The following is a 5,235-nucleotide window of genomic DNA, read 5'->3' as shown; positions in this document are numbered from 1 at the left end:
TTATATTTTTTTATAAACTTGCCTTGCTTTGTCTTGCACACAGAGCTGGTCTGGAGAGAGGATAATCAAGATGAATCATTGCTAAGCAGCTTTCACACATAAGAAGGTCCTGTCTGAATCCAGTGATTCGAGTGAATGCCCTGGGTCTTGTGTTACTCAAGCAGTAACATACCCAGTTAACAGAGTGGACAAAAACAGCAATAAGAATAAAAAAGAAGATGATGAAATTAATGCTTCTGTTCTTAATGTATTGATCAAAGACTAAATATTGAAACACATTCAAGTGATAACACAGACCATTCAGCAGAAAGGAGACCAGATAAGGATGATTTTGGTTTTTATAGACTAAGGCTGAAGGCTAAAAGATAAACAGAAGGCTATGTCAGTGCTCATGTTTGATAACATGCAGGTTCTTCTAGACTAAGGCTGAAGGCTAAAGATGGCTAAAACAGTGCTCACATTTGATACTCTGAGGCTGTTGTCTGGGGAAACACAACATTATTATAGTTTTACCAAATAAATAAATAGAATATTTCTCATCTTCAGTTGTTGTACTCTACAGTTATATAATCTATAATACATCAAATAGGTAAGATTTTGTGTAAGATTTTGTCCTGGTATATTTTCACAAGTTCATTCTGCAGTTGAAAGGCTACTTTTATACCAGTCACTCATTTACTGTATTAAAGTAACAATAAATGAATTGAGCACATTTTCTGTGTCATTCAGACACTTCTGACATGTTTAACTCTGCTTCTGGTTACTGTGTCCATATTTGCTATCTGACATTATTTCAAGGAATTACAAAATTGAAAGGAGTCTCTTTTTCTTGTAATTTTCATATTTTGAAAGATTAATGCCACATATCTTGGAAGAGGAAAATGTCTAGTGACTGGTGGAAAAGTAACATATCAAACACACCGGTAAAGAGCTCACGTCTCTGAACATATGTACTGTCAGAAATGCTACAACCTCCTACAGAAAGTGGAACACATGAACTGAGCCACTACGGTGAGTACAGATGTCAGGAATGAGCAGGGGGTCCAGGTTGGGCCCAAACCCAAATGCTACGTACAGTAGTCCTGTCTTCTACACTCACTGACCCAGGGGCAGTCATGAACTGGTGTTTAGGGAACTGGTCTTGTACCTGGAGGATTGTGGGTTTGATTCCTAGGTTCTAGGCCATGACTGAAGTGCCCTTGAGCAACTGCTCCCTGTGTGCTGGAGCTAGGGCTGCCCACCGCTCTAGGCATGTGTGTACCACAGCCCCCTAATGATTTTGAGTATCCAAATGTTTAGTCTGAATAGCCTAAATAAAGTATTTGTTCTTTTTTATTAAAGTCTCTCTTTAACAACTCAAACTTTCTAGTGTCATTCTGTGTGTGTGTGTGTGTGTGTGTGTGTGTGTGTGTGTGTGTGTGTGTGTGTGTGTGTGTGTGTGTGTGTTCTCACTGCGCAGATGGGGAAATGGGGAGGACAAATTCTGGGGTGTGAATCACAATTGACGATATTAACAGAACTTAACAGAACTTGTTGATCTACTGCTCAACAGCTAACTGTGGAACAGACTTGAACCATTGCAATGGTATGATTGGGGATGACTCTATGAATGGCATGAAATATCAAAATCTCATAGTTCACTGGCTGATCACACTTAAGTTTGAGTTGTTAAAGGGAGACTTAAATAAAAAAAGAACAAATACTTTCTTTAGACTGTTCAGACTAAACATTTGGCTAGCACAAAAATCACAGGTGAAATAACCTGACAACTTGACAACTATTGACAACTTCAACCTGTTTTTGGAAAGAGGGGATTGTTTAGGCAAGATAGACTTCATTTCAACTTAATTTTGCTGTGTAGAACCCGTTTATCCCCAAGAGTAACAACACACTTGTACAAACACTCAAGGACTCCACCAGTGGATTTTATCGCTCCAGAGTCACAACATCTTTGCCCCATTGTGGACGCCGGTGTGGAGCTGCAGACCTTGGATGAGAGCCATGACAATGATAGAGCTTATCAGCTTCCGGGAACACCACAACCCTGTGAGGACTCTACACTGTCCTCCATCTCCACTCCCCCACGCACCCCACCTGAACCTCAGAGCAGCACTGGTGAGGCTGGTATCGGCTCCAGTAGCACTGGTGAAGATGGTATCAGCTGGGACGAGGCTGATGTTTTTATGGTCCATCAGGTCCAGTGTAACATCTCTCCAGATCAACCCTCAACTATGTCCTCATCCTCACCTCCATCCCTTGATCTCTCCGACATCAGCAGTACAATATTTAAAAAGAAGTAACCTGTAACCTCTCTCGCCACAGTGCTGATCAGAAATGGGAAAAAATGCATATCAGATCCTATAAATGTGGCAAACCTGCATTATGTAAGATGTGAACCGCAGTGTCTGATGCAAGGCACAAAGGTTATTAAATGAGCTCCTCATTAACTTTAGATCATAAACAAACAAATCTGATGTAATTTACTAAAGCACATGGGCTTGATCTTATGTTTGATGTTTGGTAGGCACATTTACATCTCGGCACTGGAGTCTTGGCTTCAAGTACCCATCTAAGTGGAGTTTCCTTTTTCTCCCTGTGTCTGCGTGGGTTTCCCACAGTCCAAAAACATGGAGATTAGGTAAATTGGCATTCCCCTGAAAAAACAGTTCTCTCTGAGTGTGTGTATATGTGACTGTATGTCTCCAATAAAAAAACAATTGTCTGAGTGCCTGTGTATGAATGTGTGTGTGCTTGTATGCCCAGTGGTGGATGGTGCTCTGTCACTAGGGTCTTTCCTCTCCCCTTCCTGCATCCAATTTAGTAAAACAAACCTCAGATTCACAAGGATATCTAAAAGGTATGTTGTATGTTAATATATATGCAAAGCAAGACAAACCATTATCAACAATAGCATTAACAATAGCATATCACTCTTCATAGGAGACAAATGAAATTAGCACAAAAAGGCCTCTAAATTAATGTCAACTGAACGATGTAATGAGTTTGCATCCTAATACCAAAATTGTTATTAACAGACAAGCTATTAGTGTGTCTGATATCAGTGTGTCTCTGTTCACCACTGAGCCTGTGGCCTGGCCAACAGCATGTAAACAGTTTAGTGCTATTAACATTGACATTTTAATCAATACAGTGAGGCACCTTACATCATGTACATGCATATACACATCGTGACACCCCTACTTACTACCTTCTTAGACTATAACATTCTCAAAGATAGTCATAAGAAGTGGGTTTTACTCTCTGGAACAGACCTAAAATCGTTCGGTTTTTAGGACCTGCTCGGCAGGAATTATATTGTTGACAAGGAAAGTAAGTTTTCTGAAAGAGTGCCATCGACTTATGGAGTCTCCCAAGGTTCAATTCTCAGACCAAATATTTAACTTATACATGCTGCTTTCACTTGGTCAAATCAAAAAAAGACTCTGGGCTATGGTAGCACAGCTAAACAGACATGTACTTCGCCCTGTCCCCAGACAGTTCGCTGTAGCTCTCACTGCAAGTGCCTTGAGCACATCACTAATTGGATGGACCAAAGCGTTGTACAGTTGAATAAAGATAAAACAGATGATTAGATTTGGTAAAAGAAATGAAAGGCACAGACTTGCTGCCTACTCGAAAACTATGAACAGCAGGCTCGTAACCGAGGCCTACTAATTTACTCTTAATGCAGTTTTCCTGACTGAACAAGATGTTGAGAAACTCATTCTTCTGTATCTAGCAGGATTGATTAATGCAATGGCCTCTTAACAGGACTTCCAAAAAAGATAATCAAACTGCTTCAATTGATTCAAAATGCAGTTTACATATACTTTGTAAAATTCTTATTAGGTGAACCTAAATGAACATTTAACATAAGTTTTTTTTTTTATAACTGAGACACTGAGAATATCTTGTGCAATTGTTGTCATGCAGACAATATAATGTGTGTTCTTTTTCAGCTGAGCACGATACCTACAGAGAAAACCGTGTGTGAAACACACACACACTCTGATGATTCAGAGGAACTCTTGAATAAAGGCAGTCTTGCATACTGTCTCAACCATCAGAACAGGAAATCAACTGAACATGCAGGGAATTATTAGTGGTGAATGTATTAATATTAAAGAGAAATTTCAAAGTTAACAGGAACTCAATGTGCAGATGTTAAATTAACAGGAAGAGGCTCAAACAAGGATGATCACTATGTCTCTACAGTATATGTGAGAGGCCAGTGAACAGACATGAAATCTGATCCACACAGCACAACCTCCAGCTATATACACTGGGGAGTTTACTGTGGACATCATCTGACCTCATACTCCTAGATGTTTATGAAGTGCTTCACTAATTATAGTCTAGTTTTGTCTTTATGTGTTACTCCAGTTTACTCAATTGTTTTAAGAATTTTTGTTTTAGATTTGATTTTACATATGATTTCATAGTTATTACTCCAGTTGTCTCACCTGGGTTAAGGGGTTTATATATATATTTTTTGTTATGATTCCACATTGTTTTAACAATACGTTTGCCTTAAGCAATTTTGTTCCTTTATGATAATTAACAGAAATCAACAAATGTCTGCATTTAAAGCTCAAAAACCATCATTCATAATACATTTATGTGTTTCAAATGAATGAGATAATTTAGACTTGGTTGGCTGAATGAAAACATATTATAGAAATACGATTGTAAAAATAGCCGTTATAGAAATATGACTGACTCCTGAAATCTAATTATTACACTGTACAACATGACCAGCGAAGAAATAGCACTTTCACTGTCTCTAGCATTCACTGAAGAAAATGCATCACACACTAGAAGTACAATCTTGTGTGGGGAGGTTGACGTTATTGCTTTTGGGATTTTTGTGTTATCAAAATTGATTTTGTATTTGACCAATTCAAATATGCAAACTGAACACACACACACACACACACACACACACACACACACACACACACACACACACACACACACACACACACACACAAACACACACACACTGATTAAGGAGTGGTTATTAATACATTGCTAAGTAATGTGTGTAATGTGACAATATGATTATGTATGTTTGAGCCTGAGAATTAGTTTTCCTCCTTTGTCACCAAATTTCATTCAAAGCTCGTCGAGAACAAGTCAGGGAGGATCTATCAGACATCTGGTGTTCTTATCAGGAGAACAGCCCTCTCTCTCTCTCCCTATATAATGAGGTTCAGAACACTGATTCTACACACT

This window comes from Brachyhypopomus gauderio, chromosome 11 (genome assembly GCF_052324685.1).
Source record: "Brachyhypopomus gauderio isolate BG-103 chromosome 11, BGAUD_0.2, whole genome shotgun sequence".
In the NCBI taxonomy this organism is placed as follows: domain Eukaryota; kingdom Metazoa; phylum Chordata; class Actinopteri; order Gymnotiformes; family Hypopomidae; genus Brachyhypopomus; species Brachyhypopomus gauderio.
The sequence above is the reverse complement of the archived record's forward strand: the minus strand, read 5'-3'. Positions refer to the sequence as shown.